A 24,358-nucleotide genomic window follows, 5' to 3' on the forward strand; every position below is an offset into this window, starting at 1 on the left:
AGGCAGTGCTGACTTTTTGTCCCTCGTTGCGAGCCGTCATGTCTGTCTTCTCCCCACTGATTGATAATTGGTTCAGCCCGGACCGTTTATTAGAGGTGGATCATCTAGCTCCGCTGGAAGGCACCCCTAATAAGGACATGTTCATAAGCTATGGATTAGTTACCATAGCCTATAATAAATTGTGGCACAGGTATACCAAAGAAAGTCAAGACAAACAGTGGCCACTGGTAGGATCCTTTGACCTTGATAAAATAGAAACGTTAGAAATAGCTCTTCGCAATAATAAGACAACGCCTATTATGCTCGACAGTCTCGGTATGTGGCGCAAAGAGGCAATGCAACGACAGAAAAAAGACGAGGACAGAGCAGGTAGAGAAATATATCGACAGGACAACCCCTGGGCACCACGACCCGAAAGTTATCCCCCGACACTACACGCAGGACGGCCAGACTTAGGGCAAGACCAATGCGCTTTTTGTAGATGTGTCGGACACTGGAAAGCACAATGCCCGACTCTGCTGAGCAAGAGTGGGAATAGAGGGCCGACAGGAATGACAGGCCGACAGAAAGGGAAAAGGCGCGAGACAAAGAAGAATCAGACTCACATGGACAGACCAGATAGAACCACCACGTTTGATTATGCCCGATGGCACAGATTTCGCCAGAACAATTTCAGCGACATGTTCGAGTTTTCCTAGGTCGGACAATGTAAAGACGGGAACCCAGCCTAGCTCTAAATTAACAGACGGAAAAAGATAATTATAGCCAATAACTGTTTTTATGTTTGTCTTTGGATCTTGTGTGTCATACTTTTACTGTCTCCCCGTCTGAGTTTGTGTGTACGTAATGTATGAATCTGCGCCATCCCTCTGCACGTGCTTCCGTGTTACATAAACTCTGTTAACAGAAATTTTAGCTTGAAACAACCTGGAAAGAAAGGAATGGGAAACGAAATCAGTGAGCCACTGATGAACAAGAACTTTTATTTAACATAACAAACAAGAAACAATAATGCTAGAAACAAGAACGGTAAAATGTAGAAAATAAAAGTCAACAGAACATCCGCCCCCCCCCCCCCCCCCACATTCTGGAACCTTCCAAAGTAGGGCAGGGTTACGGCTACGCCCAACCGGCGGCAACCCATATAAGGCGGGCCCCGCTGCCAACACTCGGTCAGGAAATCTTAACATATGGGGAAGCCGGAGGAGAGGCAGGGGCCAGCGGAGTCCGGCCGCAGCGGCCCTGGGTAGCTGCAGGTAGTCCCGCCACATGCCTCCTCGGCCCAGCCACAGCGGCCCTGGATAGTTGCAGGCAGTCCCGCCACATGTCCCCCCCGGTCCGACCACCCATGGCCAGGGACCGGGGCCAACTGAGTCCGGCTGCAGCCGATAACCTAAGGAAGCCCGGTCCAGAGAAGAACGAGACACCTCTTTCTTTTCCCCTCCGTGACAGCCGCAGCAGCTCTGGACGGCGGGATGTCCTGTTCGTACCTCCATGGAATTTAGTCCAAGTTGGGCTGGGAGGGAGAGGCGACGCGGACGAGCCTCTCCCACCTCCATAGATAGGAGGTCTCCCAGCCCCCGGCCCAATGCCGAACTCCCCCAGCCAGGCGGTGGTGCCAATACCTGCGTAGCACCGAACATACCATGGTGGCACCCCAGTACTTGCGCAGCACCGAACATGCAACGGTGCCCATATTTTCGGAGCACCGAATATGCAATGACTGCACCGATACTTGCGCAGCACCGAATGTGCGCCGCAGGTGGCCATACCTCCGTAGCACTGGGCATGGGCCTTGTGGAGCACAGGGTGTGGAGAGACCATCGTGCATGCCCATGAAAGAGAGCGGCCTGGAGTGCACCGGGAGAAGGAGACGGCGCGAACGAGTCTCCCTCGCCCCCCAGGTGGGGGCATCACAGCTGCACCCCAGCCGGACGTCCCGCTTCCACAACACAAAGTTCCATTCCCTATTTTTCCTCAGAAAGGTCTCTACCACTCTTGCAGACTCGACGAGAGGGGACTGCTGCAGGGCCTCAAAATGGCGTCTGGGTCCGCTAGAGAGCGGGCCTCGGCCGCTAGAGTAACTTTGACCAGCAATGTAACTCGGGCGCTTGCCCGCCGGGGCGCGAGCCCCCACCTCCGACAACATCTCCACAGCCTTGAAGAGTCTGAAAAGGTACCCGGCGGAGCCCTCGGCCCCTGCAGGCTTCCGGTAAGGGACAACTGCCTTGATCGCCAGCGAAATAAACATGACATTGCCACTCCTTCTGTTAGCATGAATTCTAGAACTGCCGAAAAGGACTCTGGTCCAACCACCGGTTGTAGGAAACTTTTTCCTGATGCTACTTCCGGACTGACCCGGCCCCGCCCAAAATGGCGCCGGTATCAATAGGAACTTACGAACACCTCGTGGTGTTTCTTTTTGCTAAAAAAAAAAAAAAAAAAAACTTGATGTCCTGAGACATGTATATGATCCTTTGTACACTTGACGAGAAAGAAGGAGAGTTCACTCGACGAACATGTAAAAGGATCCCGTTAAAAATGTTGATTACAAATGTACGATGTATTATATTTTTTTTTAGCTGATGTATAACCTCGCTTATGACGCAAGCACACGGTATGCATATAGGAAATCTGATTGCAACTAGTCTGACTATGCTTCTAAATTATGAAATAAATGCCCCCGATTCCCCCAGTCAATTGATAAACGTGTTAATTTCCTACAAATGAATTGATAAAACTTTCTAATGTTTTTATTGCTGCAAAACAACACCCCCACTGTACGCACTTTAGCCATTGCCGTGTCCGGCCAAATACGATTGCACCCTCATAAATCCACGTACTGAAATGATTTTGCAAAATAAAGGTTTTCGAAATTATGAACGGGTACTGCATGCTTTATTTAAAAATGTGGGATCGGCGGGAGAGTTCTTTTCTGTGCACCCTACTCTGCTCTCTCTTTAAGGTTATTAGAAGATGGTTGCCCAGCCCCGGAGGAAGGATCGGATCTACAACACGATACTCTGCCTTCAAGGTACGCGACTGACTCATGAACTCTCGCGTGGAGAAAGACCTCGACTTCTGAGGATGGGTAAAACGAAACGGTATAAATGATGGAATGTAAAAGAAGGGTAAAATAAAACGATGTAAATGTTATAAAGCACGACACTCAAAGGTATTAGGGAACAGAGCTGACCAAAGAACTGAAGAACCTTAGAACGTCACAGCGTTGAAGGAGATCTAAGGACCCCGATAGTGAGATACATCTACTAACTAGATACCTCGCACTAGGTACCTCTGGTTTCCTTTTTTCCACGTTTCCCTGCACACGACCTATAAGGACGCACTGCCCCCCCCCCGACTCCATACCCCAGGGATTCTACCCCGAGGAGGAAAGACGAGTATGAGGTAAGTAAAGGACTCTTGAATACAGGTATTTGATATGCGTGAATGTTGTCCCCCCCCTTCCCCTCTTTTCCCTCCCTCTACAGGTTACATCAGGGGCCGCAACCGAGGTTTGGCAAGGATCTGAAGCCTCGCCCCGTCCGATACACGAAGCGGACCAACGCTGCAAGGTGGCGCCTAAGCACGCCCACAAACTACTCACGTAGCTAACGAGCCCATAAATTTAGTATGATCTGATGAAAAATGATCACCCTTAACCCATGCTGCATGAATGAACCCATGTTACGTATGTTCGAAACTCTGAGAGAATGTGTGTGTGTGACTGAAGCGTTGACTCAACTGGTCGAAGGACCAAGAATGCAAGAAAGTGCGACACAGTGGTACCCTTTTTTTTCCTTTTCTCAAAGCATGTCCCCTCTACCCTGTCTAATGCTCGTCCGCCTCAAACTGCATGCTTTCACGATTCTAACGCAGACCCGTAAATGCCCTTCGCTGTGTAATGCACTAAATAGCCTTTCTTAAATACACTGCCACTCTCCATGTCGCACGTGTACTATTTAGCCTGCTGTTGCACTCTCTCTCTCTCTCTCTCTCTCTCTCTCTCTCTCTCTCTCTCTCTCTCTCTCTCTCTCTCTCTCTCTCTCTCTCTCTCTCTCTCTCCCTCTCTCCTTCACACTCCCACTCTTCCGAGCGATTAGCTCCGAAATTGGCGTACTGCCACCCCTAGCGCACCACCCAATTGGCTCCAAATACCGCCAGTATTTACACAAAACTTGTCTGTAATAAAATCACCATGAGACCGTGTCACTACCTCTCCTTTCTGCTAAATTGACGAAACTGAGAATTGACCATAAGGGAAAGGACAGGTAAGACGACTGAGGTTCCCTAATCTGACCCGTAATAAGGGAACTACATGTCAGCGGCTCCCCTGATGGAATAGAGTGCCCCAGATAACGCGACCTTCCCCGTTCCGAATTGTCGCAATCCCCAAACCGTAAAGGTAATCGAAACCCTCCCATCTTCCCAGGACGCACCCAGTATTGCGTTCAGTTGCCCCCGATAAGAGTTTTTTTACTATCCTTCACCCCCCGATTGTAAGAGATGGATCGACTTGCGACTAACGCAGGCCAGCTGTGGGTCCGAGAAATGATTTTTTTTGATAGGCAAATTTCAGAGTTTGGAATTCGAGAAATGTCACTGAACACTCACCAACTGAACTGTGGCCTTCTGCCGATAATGCCCTTATAACCCAAAGTAAGACGATGCCCCCCCCACCACCGTTTTCTATGTCCCTAGTCATTTTCCCATGAGACCCCTGTCTTTTCTAATTTAGCAATCAGGCCGTGAGAGGCTGCATAGGAACCAGAATGATGTTTTACAAAGTTAAAGACTAGACCTAAGCGAAGAAAACCATCACAATGAACCTTGTTGAAAAGCGAAAATGTTTAGTTAAAAGGCAGGATGCATTGATAAGATGAAAGATGTTTAGCCTATGTTCGCCCCTCAGCGAGATACCTATTAGTACCATGTTGATAGCTCGCAACACCCTTTGTAAATATAAACCCCTAGAGAATGGTATAGCTTTGTCAGGCTTGTATTACGAAGGTGGGTCTCCATCAGATGAACTGTCGCGACTATAATAACCAGTTGTGAAGGAAAGTCATAGTAAATCCAGCAGGCCCACCATCGATCATTTATATGTCAGTTGTGAACCCTAATATAACGGACGTTTCTATTCTCATTTACCTGGAGCTGGGAGAGAAATAGACATATGTGATTACTTTCCTCTACCAATTCTCTAAAGACTGTCTTTTCGAACTCATTTAAGGGTACGACTGTCGGAGGAAAGAAGGACCGGATGTGGGAGCACGTGGCCTGACTACAGATCTTGGAACACCTGCGACGTTGGCCGAGGCGAGACCGCGACAGAAAGGAGCTGCAGGACGAGGCACTATTTCCGACAAAGTGAGAGGAAAGGGCTAACCTGATGCCCCTGCCTAATGTTCAAATGTGTGCCGAAAGGTCCCCGCTCCCTAAACTCGGTCATGAGCCCGCCAACCTGAAATTTTCCGTTCCCCTAGTCTGTTCTCGGTCTGGCCTTCGCTCCATCCCCTTTTTTCTCCGACCTACCCTATGGACTACTTACACACTCTTCTTCCACCTGAACTCTTTGACTATCGACTCCAAAGGACACGGGGCGAAAAGGACCTTTTTGACCGGGAAAGCAAGAAAGAGGTCACACCCTGCAACGCGGAATCTAGAATAGAGCTGGACCCATAAGCTCCACCGCCGATGCTCCACAGTGCCAACGGAAGACGGAAACCAAAATGCTGAGAACTCGCTAACTTCGAACATTCCTTAATTATCGTTTCTACTATGTCTCATTTCTCTCCCAGCCACCATTGTATTGATTATGCTCCAACCATATATATATATAGAGCCCGTATATAATAACCTGCATGCAATGTACTCACTGCTCGCTACAGAATCATTTTTGTATTACATTACTATGACTTTCCTGCTAACAAATTTATCAAAGTTTATCAATAGACCCGCCTCCTAAAACTAGAGATCTTAAATGTAATGTTTTCGACTCCTTCACCTGGGTTCCTACTGCTTTCCTTATGTCCACCATAATAGACCTGAATAGAAAATGAACCAGCAAGATGTCTTGAATATGTTAAAGGGAGGACTGTGGAAAATTAGTACGGTTTGGTAAACATTATCTGCGCCATCTTGCCTTTTCCCCTGATGCCACACTTTTGTCGTGCGCGCCCGCCATTTTAGATGCCTTGATCAGAACAGCCCTTTTTGCATGCCACTGGCCCCCGACATAGCCCTTCGCCCTCACCAAGCCTGCACGCTGACCAACCCCCCCCCTGCTCGCACCTGCCTAGAGTCATAAACCCCTCTTCAGCGCGGCTCTGCCTCAGAACCCCATCCTGTTCCCAGCGCAACACCTCCCTTCATTCCTTTCATGGTCCCCGGCCCTTTGATGCAAACCCCCTTTTTCCCCGTGTGCCCGTTTGTCTTCCTCGTTCCCAGGCCGACACCCAGCTCTGCCGATACTATTCCTTGCCCCTCCCCGTACAGTAGAAAGCTTCCTTCATCAAAGGACCCCCGAGTTGATAAAAGCCCCCACCCCATGAGATCCGATCGAACCCCACCTTCCATGAATCGGCGGAATATCCAGCTGCGCGATAATCATCACCTATTGTGACCGGGGTGGGGACTTCTACTGTAAATGTGTGTGGGATCGGGCCCGAGGGGGAGATCCCGGGGATGTCTTTCCGTACATCAAAGTATTGACGAGAATGTGTTACATGCAATAAAGTGGTAAACTTGTGTATAAGAGGCCAGGCCTCAGAGATGCGGGTAGAGCACCTCAGAACGATACCTGCTGTCTGTTTTGCTGTGTTCTCCTCCGGAGAGAATAAACCTTGTTTCCTGCTTTCCAGTCTCCAGCGCCTGCCTCTTCATTGATTAATAATTCGTGGGTTACAGAGGCAATACCGCCGGGCAAATATCGATTGTCCCCCACCCATAAGGTTTTACATACCCGATAGGACTGTCTAAGATTCTGACATGGGACCACGTGATATGTCTGATCTGGAGCCATTGGTCACCTCACCTCTTCAAGAGTACGTATTGTTTTTTAAATCAATCTATCAGAATGCACAATTTTTGGGGAAACGTGGAGAAAGCTGCGGTCCCCAGCATTAGACTTGTGCGTCACGTGAGAATGAGGGGACATCGCAACTTGTATTGAGGATAGTGTCTATTGGTGTTCAGCACCGTGGACAGCTCAACTTTTAATGGAGATAGCGTCTATTGGTGTTCAGCACCGTGGACAGCTCAACTTGTATTTGGGATAGCGTCTACTGGTGTTGAGCATCGAGGACAGCTCAACTTGTATTGGGGATAGCGTCTATTGGTGTTCAGCACCGTGGACAGCTCAACTTGTATTGGGTGTAGTGTCTATTGGTGTTCAGCATCGTGGGCAGCTGAACTTGTATTGGGGATAGCGTCTATTGGTGTTCAGCACCGTGGGCAGCTCAACTTGTATGTGGGATAGTGTCTATTGGTGTTCAGCATGTTGGGCAGCTGAACTTGTTTCGGGGATAGCGTCTATTGGTGTTCAGCACCATGGACAGCTTAACTTGTATTGGGGATAGCGTCTATTGGTGTTCAGCACCGTGGACAGCTCAACTTGTATTGGGGATAGCGTCCTTTGGTGTACAGCATCGTGGGCAGCTTAATTTGTATTTGGGATAGCGTCTATTGGTGTTCAGCACTGGGGACAGCTTAATTTGTATTTGGGATAGCGTCTATTGGTGTTCAGCACCGTGAACAGCTCAACTTGTATTGGGGATAGCGTCTATTGGTGTTCAGCACAGGGTACAACTCAACTTGTATTGGGGATAGCGTCTATTGTGTTCAGCACCGGGGACAGCTTAATTTGTATTGGGGATAGCGTCTATTGGTGTTCAGCACCGTGGACAGCTCAACTTGCATTGGGGATAGCGTCTATTGGTGTTCAGCACCGGGGACAGCTTAATTTGTATTTGGGATAGCGTCTATTGGTGTTCAGCACCGTGAACAGCTCAACTTGTATTGGGGATAGCGTCTATTGGTGTTCAGCACAGGGGACAGCTTAACTTGTATTTGGGATAGCGTCTATTGGTGTTCAGCACCGTGGACAGCTCAACTTGTATTGGGGATAGCGTCTATTGGTGTTCAGCACCATGGACGGCTTAACTTGTATTGGGGATAGCGTCTATTGGTGTTCAGCACCGTGGACAGCTCAACTTGTATTGGGGATAGCGTCTATTGGTGTTCAGCACAGGGGACAGCTTAACTTGTATTTGGGATAGCGTCTATTGGTGTTCAGCACCGTGGACAGCTCAACTTGTATTTGGGATAGCGTCTATTGGTGTTCAGCACCGTGGACAGCTTAACTTGTATTTGGGATAGCGTCTATTGGTGTTCAGCACCGTGGACGGCTTAACTTGTATTGGGGATAGCGTCTATTGGTGTTCAGCATCGTGAACAGCTTAACTTGTATTTGGGTTAGCGTCTATTGGTGTTCAGCACAGGGGACAGCTTAACTTGTATTTGGGATAGCGTCTATTGGTGTTCAGCACCGTGGACAGCTCAACTTGTATTGGGGATAGCGTCTATTGGCGTTCAGCACCGTGGACGGCTTAACTTGTATTGGGGATAGCGTCTATTGGTGTTCAGCACCGTGGACGGCTTAACTTGTATTGGGGATAGCGTCTATTGGTGTTCAGCATCGTGAACAGCTTAACTTGTATTTGGGATAGCGTCTATTGGTGTTCAGCACCCGGGACAGTTTAATTTGTATTGGGGATAGCGACTATTGGTGTTCAGCACCGTGGACAGCTTAATTTGTATTTGGGAATGCGTCTATTGGTGTTCAGCACCGGGGACAGCTTAATTTGTATTTGGGAATGCGTCTATTGGTGTTCAGCACCGGGGACAGCTCCTCGTTCGGGTCTTTCAAATCTCTATGGCACGTCCCTGCAATGACTCCCTGCAAAGACGCCCAGCAGCTGCTCTGGAAACCGAAATCTGAAACGGAGCTCCCGCAGTTATTAAACCTTTAGCTGGGAGAAGAACCCCAACGGGGAGGGCTTGAAGCTCCTTTTGCACATCTGGATCCCAAATACTTACCTAGGTTTGTAACGTAGGTGGAATGTTATTTGTATAGAGCGTTTGGGTCCCCTGTTCCTCAGAGCTTCTCGATTTTGGTAGATAAAAGAACAACTGTGCAATGAGAAAGCAAGATAAGCAGAGGTGCGGATCGTTTTGCCTTTGTAAATAATGCTGCTGGGTTCGAAGAAGGTGCAAGCCACAAGGGAAGTCAATAGAGATACATCTGGGTGCGGTGAGGCGACCATATTTCTTCAGGCACTGGTTGAGACCTTAAGGGGTGCCAAGGCCATGGACCCCAGCATTACCACCATCCAGTTGCAATAGTTCAAGGGTTTTAAGAGCAGTATTAAAGTCGCATTCTAGTAAAAAAAAAAAACACTATTGCGCTTTCTTTAGAAGGCACAGCTGGTAGCAGGCCATTTTTTTCAGGTAATGTGCTTTTTGAGGGTGAATTTGGTGTCTGAAGGGAATCCAAGTTACTTGGCTTTGGGTGAAAAGTCGGGTCAAGTGGGAAAGAAGAATACAAATCAGGTTTCCTAGCTTTACAATGGGATCGTAGACCACACTTCCAAGGCGGAAGTCTTTTTTTTGTCCACAAACCCTATCCTTAACTAGTATATGCTATCTAACATGGGATGTGGCTCCCTAAATAATCCTGGAAACTACGTCTGATTCAGCTATCCTCAGATGCCCAAAGGCTCCCCCTGGCTGATGTGTTTGCAAACTAGAAAGGGTTAGTCCAGTGGCAACACTGCGTGGGTGTGCCACATCGCACATTACATCAGAAGCAGCAGCTTATGGCGTTCCGCTCCCACCCCTCCCATGAGAGTCCTTGGTGGCCATCCTACGTAGGCCCACAAGACCTATATCTGGCATTATGCAGTGGTGTAGCAAGAGTACCATGGGAGCGCTAAAAAATGAAGGAAATTGTTCCACTGGCTCTGCCTTCTAATTGGGCAGTAAAACAAACTGTAGTAGGATTCAGTGGGCCCTTCACACCCCCGGGCACCGCTGCTACTGCACCTACTGTATAACATAACATGGATTTGTGAAGCACTTATTCACCCTTGAGTCTCATAATGCCAAAATAACAGATGCCTTTTGTTACCCAACTCAGTGGTACTTCTTTTAAAAACCTCAGGAGGATGAAAGGCTGAGTGGACCATCTGCGAGTCAAACCCATGGCTATCGGGTCTAACAGCGATTCCTGGAATGGATGTTTTAATGAGTCCACTAAGCCACCACACCCTGCACGAATGATAGCCACACCTCTTTGATTATGAAATGTGGAGAGACTGCGTCAATTTCAAAATTGAAGAAGCACAAAGAAAATGTTGTTGAAATGATTGGTTTCTACATTAAAACATCAATGGAAAAGGCAATAGGTCTTGGCTTTTTTTATGCAGCGCTATTGGCTTTGCCAGTGCTTGTTTTTCAATTACATTACATGCATACACAGAAATCAAATGCCAACACACAAATGTCTGGAAACCTTGGAATTAGTTTTCTATTAAACAAAACCTATTGTAAAATGGTCACCTACAGCTATGTTAAAGATGAAGCAAGTTGTGCTAAGTGCAACCAAAAGAGAAAGTGGCCAGGCAGTGTGTTCCGTCTGCTAAATAATGGTAAATAATTGTTTAAAAATATCTTTCATTGGCATTCGTTTATTTATACCAACAATATGTACTACAGCTCAGGTCATCTTTGCATGTTTGGCAATCGGTTGAGTGTGAAAGGATACACAGCCGTATCATGGCAACAAATATTGTTCATTCAATAATAGGTTCGCTTATTGTACATTCACAATTATTTGCAATCATTGCAGTATTTTATCTGTTAACGCCACTAATCTGTGTTGTCCTATCAGTGTGGTCACTAGGTTTGTCAGAACCGTGTCTCCGGGTTTACCCAGAAACTTTCAAATGTCTCGCTTCCTGGATGACTCTGGGGTCAGAGCCAACGAAGGAGAGGTGGGGGGGGGGGGAAAGGAATTTAATACCCACAACTGAGGGAGCTGCTTAAAGAAAATAGAGAAAATCCAGGAAAGAAAAAAGTAAAATAGACTGTAACTTTTGTGTCTCAGAGGATTCAGACTCCAGGTGGTAGTAGGTATGCTGTGGGAGACGTGGTTTGTCAGATGTTAGCAGTGTATGTGTGTCTTGTGGCTTCTAGGAGGGAAGTTTCCATGTTCGGGTATGTGGTAGGTGATATGGCTGGTAATGTGTTCTGGGCCGTACAGGTCACACATCACAATGCGTATAGCTGGGCACATTAGCCATCAAGCGCGTGTTTCCTCTCCGCCCCCCTGTCGTTCACTTCTATGCCCATGCTTGTCTACGTTTGGCTAATGGAAGTGCCACGTCTATAAACCTAGTGCCTGCTCTAACTGCTTTGGGTCTGGTGAACCTTCCCAGGAGGCAGGCTTCCACTGTGCAGTGAAGAGTGCGTCCCAGTGCAGGATGGAGTCTGACGAGAATCGCAGTCCAGACCAACTGAAGTGTAGGGCATCCCCATTTCATACGACAGAAGTCCACATCAGATAGCTGACATCTGCGACATTCCTGTGGCCCTCCACCATATATAACCTGTAGTCTAATGGGGGTGAGGTAAGTCACAAAGGTGTACAAAGTTCAATTATATGTACTTCCATCTTGTATATACAAGAGACCTTCTTAGGGTAGGCTAATATCATATTCCATTCCCTGTCTGTGACATCGCGGCCCAAGATTCCATCCCATATGGTCCTAAGTGCCGCCAATTGTTCTTCGCCCCATATAGTTCAAAGACCGATAGTCTCCATGACCTCTGCACGACCACTAGTGACGTGGTTCTAAGAGCTGGCGTACTATATGTCCTAGAGATCTTCGAAGGTCCATATCAGAGCCTCACAGTTCAGAAATTGATCTTGGGGCAAAGTATGCTGCTCTGATAGCTCTTCTAGTGGCATGAGGGTACCCAACTGGAAGCAGTCCCCCACTGTTGTCAGGCTGGATTTTGTTCCAAACTAAGCATTGGGCAGCAGTGAAATAGGCGACAGGATCCCCATGAGGCAGACCCACCAATGGCAGAGCAGGGGCATAAAGCGGAGCTCTCTGGGTCTGCACCATGCACCAGTTGCTGCAGTATAGAGCTACCTGCCATAGGGTGCGTTGCTGTGGAATGGCCACCTTAGGATGTAGCAGCTGGGCCAATAGGAGTCCCTGGTATGGGGCTATACCAATAAGGTCTTATTTGCTCCTTTTTGTTTCATCGGGCTGCCAACTGCATTTGTTCCGCTAAATAGTACAGTTCTAAATTGAGTGCTCCTAGGCCTCAGTCCTCTGGTGGGTGTATCATGACTTCAAGCGGCACTCTATGGGAGCCACCATCCCATAACAATTCATGGTGCAGGACTTCTACCTGTTTGAACCATGCAACGGGTGTCTTAACCAGTAGGTGTGTGAAAAAATATAATAAGCGAGGGAGCATCACCATTTTGGATATTGATATTCAAGCCACAATTGGTTATCGCCGGGATCTCCAAAAGGCGACACATGCTTTAGGAAGTTCCCCTCATACAGATCATCCAGTTTATGATATAACTGAATACCCAAGTATTTAAAGGTTGTGGGTGACTAAGTAAGTCCCAGGAGAAGGTCTGCTGGCCGGGGATTCCCCTGTTTACAGGAGTATATACAGCTTTTGGTTAAATTGAGAAAAAGGCCAAATAGTTTCCCAAATTCCTCAAGGTGATGGATCGCACCCTAAGCCCCAGTAGGGCCATCAGACAGGTACAGAAGGAGTTCATCTGCATAAAGTGAGATGACATGTTTCTGACCATCCACTATTATGGCACTAACTTTACCCTGCCTCTGAAATAGCTTGGCCAGTGGTTCAATGGGGAATACTGGGCAGCCCTGCCTTGTACCAAAAAAGATGTCATGTGTGACGGAGATCATAGGACTAGTTTTGACCGGTGTTGTCGGTCCAGAGTAGAGCAGGGTAGGCCATTTAATCTAGTCCCCCATCCCCATCTTGCACATGACCTTCGACAGGAAGTCCCACAGTATCGTCAAAATCCTCCTCGAGGTCCACTGACATGGGCATCGCTACCGGGAAAGCCTCTATCTCTGGATGGTAGAGAACATGGTAGTCTCCTGAGGTTGAGGGAGGTACCACGTCGCTATGAAACCTTTTTGATATCTATGGACCAAAACTTGCATGTAGGGGAGCAATCTACATGTCATTACCTTACTTAGGATTTTGAAGTCCATGTTGAGCATAGACAGTGGGCAGAATTGGTAAAAAAAAGAAAAATAGTTAAAAAAGAAAATGTGGGATGGGAAGGGATGCGAGGTGGGCCGCATGGTGGAGTGGGGCAGGAGAGATAAGGAACACGTGGCCATTAACAAAGGGAGGAGGATGATAGGTGGAAGAATTGGGCGAGGGGAGAAGTAAAAGAGAATCAGCCCGTGTGTGGAGGGGAAGGAGGGCAGAGCGAAAGAAAACACTTGAGTGCTTTATACAAAACAAACAAGTAGCCCATAAAACCAGGGAGCAGGACGGGGGTGAGAGCTTCCAGGAAAAAAGGGGCTGAAAAGAGAGCATGCTTGGGTGTAGTGATGGATGGGGCAAGAGACAGGAAGCATATATACCCTCAGGGGGGCACTCCATTGAAAAGAAAAGCGTCTCCTCAGGCGTGCAGTGAAAGGGTCACTATATCTAATGAGAATAATGTGAGAATGAAGTTCTCTTAGGCGGGTCTGACAGAGAATACAGTGGAAAGACACGGAATCATAGGGCCGCGTCCATAAGCGTTGCTTATGGACGCGGCCCTCTATACCTTCAGAAGATGATGACCATATATCGTCCTAGACGGTCGTTGAGATCTATGGGGAGTATGCAGATGTCGGTCCCCCGCATCGGTAGAGCACGGATGGGAGGACGATCTTTTAGGTTTCTTGCCAGCAAATACTGGAAATCAGAATTGCGCTTTAGGCGGAAACTGAAAACTCACTTATTCCCCGAGGTTTAGTTGCATCCGCTGCCCTCTGCCCTTCTCTCCCGGGGTTGTTGGGCCCTCGCTTTAGAGTTCTGTCGGAAGGCATCCACAGCGCGGGGACGCACTGTTCTTCTGTGTAACCAGGCGCTTAATAAATGTTTTTATTATTATTATTATTATTAATCAGCAGTAAAGAATTGAGATTGACAACAAACCAATCCACTCATGAGCAAGTGGCTAACCCAAAATTATAAACAAAACGTCTGGCAAACAGACACCTAAAGCTCTCTTTTTAGGACTTGCCAATAGACAGCTTTGTTGTCTGTTGTCGAAAGACCTATTGTGTTTAATACCAATACTTCCAGGGGGCCTTGAGTTACCCTTTGCTTATTATTGGCTGGCATTTTTATCAATCTCATTTGTTGCTTCTTATGTGATTGCTTTTCTTCCTCTTCATTTGTTTATTCCTCCCCTGGAACATAGATTCTACGCCATTCTTTTAAATGGATGGCTTGTGTCACTCTACGACATGCCACAGAAGATCACATTTTTTCTTCTTTTACAACACTGCATCGGGGAGTCTCTTTGTCTCTGTTTGTCTCTCTCTCTCTCTCGCTCTCTCTCTCTCCACTCGCCATGCCCTCTCCATTGTGTACCAAAACCCCTAGCTCTTCGGTTTCTTTGACTACTCCTTTCTGTCCCACTTAGCTTATTTTATATCTGGCTCCTCCATTGCCCCACTTTGTTCATGAGGGCTCAGCAATAGCGCTCACCTTATCCAATGTTCCATTGCTCACCTGCCACTCCCCATCCTTTTTTTTTATTTCAATTTTTGTTTTACTGTTTAGGAGGGCTGAGCAGCTGCAATTTTCTGCCTGGCTGCTCCTTTCAATAAATCTGCTTTCATGCACTTTTTATATTTATAATTTATCACTCCAAGGGGTGTCGGCCATCTTCCAACTGCAAATTAAAAGAAAGGAAAATGGCTGCCGCACCTTGATGATGCAACCTTTTTGGGGAGAGGATGTAGCCTAACGGCTAGGGTGGTCGATCTCAAATCTGGGGAACCGGGTTCGAGTCTCGGCAATGATGCTCAACATCCTGTGATTCTGGGCAAATCACTTAATTCTCTGTATCTAACAAAAATGAATGTGTCCTTGCGTAACGCAACTGATTCTCATGTAAAGTGCTCTGATAATACCTTCCGGTCAAATTTGCGCTACATAAAACTACGGAAAAAAGAGTACATCATCTTGCTAGGGGTAGCGATTTTCCCATTTTTTGTATGCTCTTTAGCATTGGCAACAACCATTGTTTTTATTTTGGCTGATGCTGTGGAAGCTTACCAATCAACAACCCACCACGCGCCTCTGGTGGCCATCGACAGGGCTCTAACATGACTGATATGACTAGAGCTGAAATAGTAAACCATCCTCTCCTCCAAGTTTCATGGAAAAAACAGTATTACTGTACTTCTGGCAGGCACATACAGATGGGGGAAAGGTAGAGGGTCTGGTCAGACTTACAGCATTTCCACGAAGTAAGAAAATGAACTCCTCTCCACTTGCCCAACACAACATGAATTGACTGGAAAATAGGTCAGCCCATAGCTCACTGCCCTGCCCATCTCGATACCTTATTGCATTACCTGCTGCATGGGTGTGGTGTTCCCTCTCACACCAAGGGCTGGAAGTGATGGGGCTGAAACTACAATTCAGTGTCAAGAGAAATAAATCATGACAGTTCACCCTTTAGCAATGACCATCTTTTCAACTGTTTACTGCCCAATGACTGGACCTCACCGGAAGGAGATAAACCATACAATGGCATATTATCTGAAACCTTGTGAGACCCAGCGTTGCCATCTTAAGTAGTGGAAGAACAAGAGGAACATGTATAACCCTGTAGAACCTGGGCCAATTGTAATATATTAAAAAGAGCTTTCTCTATAGGGATACATTTAGGGCCTTATTTTGAGTTCCACCAAACATGGTGGTGGTGTGGCTACTGCAGCACCGGTGGTCCAACCGCCCTATAACAAATTGGGCTGCCGTACCGCCATGGGACCACTGCTGCCACCAAGGAACCACAATCCCTGGCAGTCTTGCAGCAGTCTAAGTCAAAAAATGCCAGGGGGAGGGGCACATGGTATGCCCCACCTCCCGCCTGCATGCACCTCCACTTTTTGTGTGGCATAGACTTCACCGTCCATGCCCTGCAGGAACAAGCAACGGCGTACCCACTGCGGTGCCCTGCTGAGGCTCACATATGAGCCGCAGCACTGCGCCTCCGTGGGCCAGCTGCTGCAGGACCGCCTGACCTGGATTCAAGACGGAATCTGGCAGGCGGTCACAATATGGCTTTGACGGTGTGGCAGTGGGGCACTGGTGTGGCGGCCCGCTGCCACACCACCAAAGTCATAAAAGGCCCTTAGCTTACATCATTCCTCAACAACAATAGTCTCACTTATCATTGGACTACAAGTTTGTATCTCTTTAAGAACAAATTCTCGTATACTCACCCAAACATGAATACAAACCTAGTCAGTAGGCCACATGAAGCCAACATCAAGACATTATAAAAAGAGAAACAGCTAAACATACATCATATGGCAAATCAAACGCATTTATTTTCATCAAGTATATATATCAATACTATTTCATGAAGTTTGGAGAACTTTTCATGAACTAATACAACCCTTGCCATTAGTAGTTCAATGTTATCCAGCAGGGAGATGGCAAGATAAATTCTGGTTTCCTTAGTTCCTCATTGCAATATTCCTACATTTGTAGTATTTGTTCTTTTACAGAACTTTGCAAAAGTCGATGGGTTTTGGTCAATTAATTCAAGGCTACATCAGGAAATCATATAACAAGGTAAAGTTCTAGTTTATTTCTTTTCTTTCTTTCGATTTTTATGTAGCCTGAACTTGGCACCAGGGCATCAGAGCGCTTTACAGGGGATGCCTAAACAGCAATTACACTGCGTTAAAAACAATAGGATGCATACAGGAGATGTGTTACAGGTAGGAGGCAGATAGTAAAATGCAAAATATAAAAGGGGTGAAATATACACTGGGGGAAGGAGAGGGTTGTCAATGCAGTTCTGAGGTAGTTAAAGGAGATTACGGCATTGGGCATAGCATCGTAAGTCGGGGAGAGACAGTTTGTTCCTAGGACAGGATGTGTGGCTTGGTGGGAAGATTTGATTTAAGAGGGGGTATTTGTTTAGAAGGGATAGTTTGAGGTTTTTCCTGAAGTTTAGGTAAGATCGGTTGCCACACAGTTCTTTTGTAGAGGCGTTTCAAATTCTGGGAGCATTCCCTGTGTTTGAGTGGGTGAGAGATTTATTAGTCTTGAATTTGGGTGGAATCAGAAGTGTTAGAGCTTCGTATGGGTCTCTTTTGGCCCGCTTTAGAGAGTTTGTTGGAGAGGTAGGTTTGCTGTCCAGAGTAGAGGGCTTTGTGGGTTATGCGAGCTGTTATGAAGATACTTCTTGCTGTAACGGGTAGCCAATTGAGATTTTTGAGTGTGGGAGTGATGTGGTCCTATTGTTGCTCTCCGGAGAAAAGTCTGGCCACTGCGTTGAGTGTGGACTTCATTGGTAGGAGGGGACTTTTTGGGGTACATTTGATTGTTGCGTGGCTATAGTCCGGTTTGGAGAGGACAAGGGATTGTGTTACGGTCTCTAGGCGATTGAGGGGGATGAATGGTTTGATTTTGTTTGTGTTTTAGTGTGTATGAGGAGCTGAGGCGTTGATTTGGTCTTTCATGTTTAGGCTCTTGTTGTCTGTGATCCCAAGAGATTTAACTGAATTTACAGTCTAGAGCTGTTAGGTTGTTGAGCCAGTTATGGATAGGGAGCGGGCTAGTGTTTGGCTGGATGAGGAGAAGTTCAGTTTTGTTGGGGTAAAGCTTTAGGTGGTTGTTGGTTAGCCACATTTGTATCAGGGAGAGCGTGTTATTTAGGAGTTGGATTTCTTTAGATGACGAGATTTTGATGTAGATTTGGGTGTTATCAGCATAAAGGTGTTAGGCTGTCTCGGCTTGTGTTAGGATCCCAGCAAGGGGTTCCATGTAGAGGTTGAACATGGCAGGGGATAAGAGTGAGCCTTGGGGAACTCCTTGTTTGACTAGTGCCGCTGCAGATGTGGAATTGTTTATTTTGATTAAGTGGGTTTTTCATTCAGATATGATGAGAACCATTGCAGGACAGTACCACTGATGCCAGCACATTGTGAGAGGGTGTTTAGAAATGAGTTGTGATTGATGGTGTCAAAGGTAGAGGAGAGGTCCGGGAGGATTAGGAGGCAGGCGCTGCTATCATCATGGGATCTATGTAGGTCGTATGTGATGTTCCGGATTGCAGGCTCAGTACTGCAACCTTTTCTGAATCCAGATTGGAAGATGCTATGTAAGTTGAATTTTTGAACTTGGTTGTTCTGGGAGAGCACGCATATTTTGATCGTTTTGGCAAGGAGAGGGATGGTGATTAGAGGTCTGTCGTTTTTTATTAGGTCTTTGGGGTCCGTGTCAGGCTTTTTGAGGAGGGGGTGTGATTTGGCTGAGTTTAAGAGAAGCTGGCATGGAGCCGCTGGATAGGGAGGAGTTAATGATTTTGGTCCCAGTTGGTGAGAGGATGTGTCTGAGATTTTTATAAAGTGAGGAGGGGAGAGGGTCCGAAAGGTGGGAGGTTGGCTTCAGGCAAGATATTAGTTTTAGGACTTTCCATGTTGCGTTGTTTTTTGGATGTAAGTGATTGGCACGGGTGTTATGTTTTCTCTGAGGGGGTTGACCGGGGACCATCATAGGGAGAGGAGGTGGGCTGTAAGAAGGGGTTAGGGGGGAGAAGGACAAGCAAGAGTTTAATGTTTGTCGGATGTCTGAGAAGAATTTAGTGAGCTCTTCACAGCCCTTGGTGAAAGTATCAATAGGATGTTGAGGGATTCAGGAGGTTTGGTGTTTGATGATATTGAAGAGGCCCTTGGGTCTGTTGTTGGACAGGTTCAGCTGGGTTCGGAAAAAAGATGATTTTTTGAGTTTTTTTGTATTTTATCTGTTCCACTCGGAGGAGAGAGAGAAGTGCTATTGAGGGTTGTTTTCTCCAGTTTCTTTCAGTCAGTCTGAGTTGTTGTCTCTCCTTGTTAAGGTCCGTGTTAAACTAGGATCTGGAGGGAATGCTTCTTGATTTTGTTTAGTTTTAAGGGGGCAATAGTGTCACGGAGATCAGGCACTTTAGTGTTATAGTGGGAGGTGAGGTCATCGGCGGTGGTAAGTGCAGGAGGAGGGACAATTTGGGAGCTGATTAGGGATCCTAGCTCTGATTGCAGGATTTGATGTATGTTCATCATCCAGTGTTTTGGATGATGGGTTTGATTAGGGAGCTTGGGCTGGTTGAGGTCGCAGAGAATATAGGTGATGGTTGGTCCAGTCATGGGGAACGATAGAGTAGAAGGATATGCCATTATGGTTGGAGAGGGCTGCTTCAAGGGTAGGGCCTTTATTGTGGGTTTGTTTTTTGTAGTGTTGAGTGAGATCTTTCGATTCAAGGAGGGTAGATAGGGTTTGCACTATTATGTCACTGGCAACATTCAGGTGCAAATTTAGGTCTCTTTCCATGATGTCTTGTAGAATCCTTCACAGAGTTTAGTGTTATTATGTCTGTTAACTCTTCAAGCAATAGCAGCTTTTCACCTTGGGCTGGTAGATGATGAGAAGTTTGATGGGGCTGGAGTCTTTAGAGGGGAGATTAACTCCTAGGTTACCTAAATTGTAAACATACATATATCATTACTGATTATATTTGCATAAAAGCCTTCAATTGAATAACAGCTTGTGACTAGTAAATCGTTAAAATAGAAGTAAAAATGCTCTCTTGGGTGTGGGCATATAATGATTCCTCTCAGTGAAATAGAAACAGATGCTCAATTAAAGAGCTAGGTTTCGTTATGCATTCCATCCAGCAAGGACTTGGCATGCACCACAGTATCTTCACAGCACGGTTGTACCAATCATCTATCATGAACTACTTCTGCAGCTAATGGCTTTCCCTCTGCTGGATTTTATGCTCTGAACAGTTGGATTCACCATCTTACTCAGACTTTTTCGCACTAATTCTGGTCTATCCCAAATTGTTGGTTAAATCAAATTGTCGGTACATATCCGTCTCCCCCATCCAGGCTTGCAAAACTCTAAGAGAATGTAATCTCTCATCTTGTATGGCCCATCAGGCTATAAAATCTGCAATCTTGTTCCACATGCTCGAGAGAAAAGGTAATATAAAGTCCATTATGCATCTCACCTACCCAGGGAACATCATTTCTGACACATGTATTAATCCAGTAAAACCAAGAGCTCTTGTTTAATACCTCCACATCCCAGCTTGGGAAAGGTGTCTCATCTAAAGTTATCCCCCGCCTCATCATCAATGAACCATGCCCCTCTGAAGCTTCTAAACCCCCCATCCCTACTGCAGATAATTCTTCCATGACTATATGCATCAATAAAAAGGAAAGATATGATACATTCAAACCAGGTCAGCCTTCAGTCTTTTGACTTGAAAGATAAATATAACACGTTGCCAATCAATCCTTACAGTTTCATGCTATCTCCATCTTGCTGCTGTTCCAGGTGTTCCCTCCATACCCTTTTTGTCACATCCACTTCAGTGCCCAGGTCTCTTGATGCACTGATCCCCTCCCCAACTACTTGTGATAAAAATTTCATACTTTGCCCTCCCTCTGCCAAATGCTCTATTAAGCGCCCTCGTGAATGCGAGGTCAGCAGTCAAGAATGCCAATGACATTCATGACCTGATCCATGAAACTGACATACTTACTAGCCTACATGTAGACTTGGTTCAATAATTCATCCGTGTCAGATATAACCAGTCTCCTTCCCTCGAACGAACACACCTTGAGTTAAAATACACACCAGAGAAGTAACTTCTCTGGTCTCTCTTAATGTAATCTTGCTCGAGAACATGGTTAGCCCATTCAGGTATCTCTTATCCAGGAGTGTCACAAGCTTGTGTCTTTGCCATCATATTCCTCATACCCAAAAAACACCTTGCTTCCTTCCACGCTGAGCTTCTTGATCGGGTCTAAGACATTTTAACTATCACACACTGAACTCGCTTCCTGAGTGACCTGAGCCCATTGGCCATCAATCCCACTCAAAGGGGAGGTCTTTGTCTCAAACTTCAGTCCTCCAGGTCCAAGGATTCCATCAACTCCTCTAGGCTTGACTAAATATTCAATGTCTATGTTGGTAATGAGTTAGATAGCCTTTGCAAGAACTCTCATTGCCAACTTTTCTGCCTGAGCCCCCTCTGGAATCTCTTTGTGACAATCTAGAGCGTTCAGAGCCAAACAAACTAAGGGGTCTATTACAATGGCACCGGGAGATGGGACTTCCCGCTATGTGTGCAGCGTCCCGCATGTACAAGTAGGATGTGCCCGCACACTGGTGGGCGCATCCTGCACTTTTTGCATTGCAGCGGGCGGTGCTGTCAGCAGCAGCCGCCGCAATGCAAAAAAGGCATCTTTGCATTTCTATGCACTACGTGGCAGGCACCGCGCGGTGCCTGCCACGTCGTGCATGCAAGTTCAGGGGGGTACCATATGTACCCCCCCATGCGCCTCTCAACCCTCCAAAATCCTGGTGGCCCTCAACGGGCCCCCAACTGCAAAAACCACATGCCTTTCCGTGGCGTCATAACGGCTGGTTTCTGCAGCCATTGTAATATGGATGGCGGTGTCTTGCAGACGCCGCCACCATATTCAACCCTTTTCCGTCCAGTTGACTGGTCGACTTGGTGGAAAAGCGGTGGATGGTCTTCCCGTCCGCCGCAGTACCCCCTGCCATCATAATATGGCAGGGGGTAAATGGGAGGCGGGCGGGAGATTCTGTCTGGTGGATCGCCACCGCCATACGGCAGGTGGCGATCCGCCTGACATTGTAATAGACCCCTAAGTCTCTGGATAGTCTGGCTCCCATATATACCTCCAATCTCTGCTCCTTACAGTCAAATTAATGGTACACTGATAACCTTCCCCAAATGTGCTCTTTCTCCGGGTCTGAGAAATCCTGCTTTTCCTACAATTCCTGTTAAAGCTGACTATTTGGGTGTACTCTTTGATAGTGATCTTCACCCCACCTCCCCCCCCAATAAATGTATTCTCCAAGACTGCATCCCCCCATCTATGTCTGGTAGAAGGCGTTCTGCTATGGTTCCAGTACTCTCCACAAATCTCTTAAAGCCTCACCTGGAAAATGTTACAGTTTCTACACTGACCGCTCCATTGTGTCTGCCTCCAAACTTCAGAGAGTTCTTAATAGGCGTTCTACTTGTTGCATGGTTTGGAACATCAAGTCTCATCATCATCAATACCACATCCCGCCTGCCCGTAATACCCTCTCCTGGTTCCCAGTAGAAGATGGTGCATGCTTCAAAGCTCTCTGCCTAATACACAAAGCACTCCATGATTGATTACTGTCCTGGCTTGTTCATCCGTTTCATCCCCTACTTACTGACTAGAAACCTCAAGCTTTCCAACAGAGTTCTTTTTGATTGAGCACTCTACTAGATAAAAGAGCATTGCTTAGTTTAAACAGGTGGAGCCGGCGCAATTCTTTTGGTGGGTACCGGCACTTCTTTTTCATCAGGAGAAAGACTGAAAACCGTCCCATAGCGAAAAATCAGATACCTGCAAGAGATAAAAGAGGAGGGGGGATGGGGGCAGAGTCTGGTCATCGATTAAAAAGCCTTGAGGTAGATTAAAGAGTACACAGAACGCAAGCCCCAGAGCGCCTTCTGGTGGTGGTTAATACTGCATTAAAAAAACGAAATAAATGAATTAATACAACATTCTTTAATCTCCCACAAGGAGTCGTGGCAGGCATAATGTCAGCATCACAAAACCACTTCCACTCTTAGGTGGAGCACAGTCCCACCCAAGGTTCCAATTCAACAGTCTGGCCTGGACATGGCAGGATCTCAACCCAAACCGGAAACAGATATAAAAGGAGGTCATGAGCTGTCCACTTTACACCCTTTCCCCCCACATCCACTGGCTGGAAATTGGGTAAGTACACAGATATATCTTGCCTGAGTAAGGAGCCCACTAGCCCTTCCCTCCACTACCAGTCTTTCTCCCACAGCCCACTATTGACTGGAGACAAGGGTGGACTCATATCTATATTTTGTCTCCCCACCTCCCTTCTTCACCCACACCACATACACAGGCGCACAGTTATCCTCTGGTTGAGACGGGGGACCATAACATTAAACCCAAGCCTGCGACTGTAGTGAGGTGATGTGATGGGAGTCTTCTGAGGCGGTTGACCATAGCCCTTGTTTATCAGATGTCCACGTCTGACACCGGATATGCTACTTTGAACTGTGCTTTTTAAGGCTATGACATCATGACCGAGTCCTGTCTGTTTATCAAACAACAGCTTACATTTTGAGAGTTATGGCGTTGTCTTCCAGTTGTAGGCATGGCCCATACTTCTAAGAATGCATGGAGATGATGGATAAAACGTCAGGACTGGGTGAAGGTGTCGCATGTGATATGGAACGACTTTTAATATTATAGCAGCAGCTGTTTGTATTTGAAGCGTGCCCACACAAGACGCTGTCAGCCGCTTTTCTTATAGAGTGCTATACAGCTCTAACTTGCATGCTGAGCGCGGCGCCCCCTTTAGGGTCACTGCGATCAAGTTACATTTTTTTTTCAAAACTTTGAAGCTGAAGAGTTGTGCCCCCTTTAGGGACGTCGCTCTCCGTATCATAAAAAATTTTTTTTTTAACTTTAACCCCTTCGCTGCTGCCGTCGACCGTTGGACGTCGCGCGAGCTATCTCCCTGGTGCTGCGCACGTCCAACGGCCGAGGCGGCCGCACCTGTTTCTTCGAACGTTCAGCACTGGCACTGAACATTCGAAGCAGCAAACGGGTTAATTCTGAGCACGGTGCCTGCTTCAGGAACAAACTGTGCTTGGCTTCATTTAAAAAAAAAAAATCTTTATTAGTAAGCGCGCCCGCTTCAGGGACACCGTGCTCTGCAATACAATGGGTATTGCTTTTGCAAAAGTTTGAACTATTGATATTGTAAATGACAATGCCTTTTTAATACTATAAAATGCATTGACATTTACACTGCCAATAGTTATAAAAATTCCCAATTGTAAATGCTTGTTATCAGATGTCCACGTCTGACACCGGACATGCTTCTTTAAACTGTGCTTTTTAAGGCTATGACATCACGACCCAGTCCTGTCTGTTTAGCAAAC

Source organism: Lissotriton helveticus, chromosome 5_1 (assembly GCF_964261635.1).
Source record: "Lissotriton helveticus chromosome 5_1, aLisHel1.1, whole genome shotgun sequence".
Taxonomy (NCBI): Eukaryota; Metazoa; Chordata; class Amphibia; order Caudata; family Salamandridae; genus Lissotriton; species Lissotriton helveticus.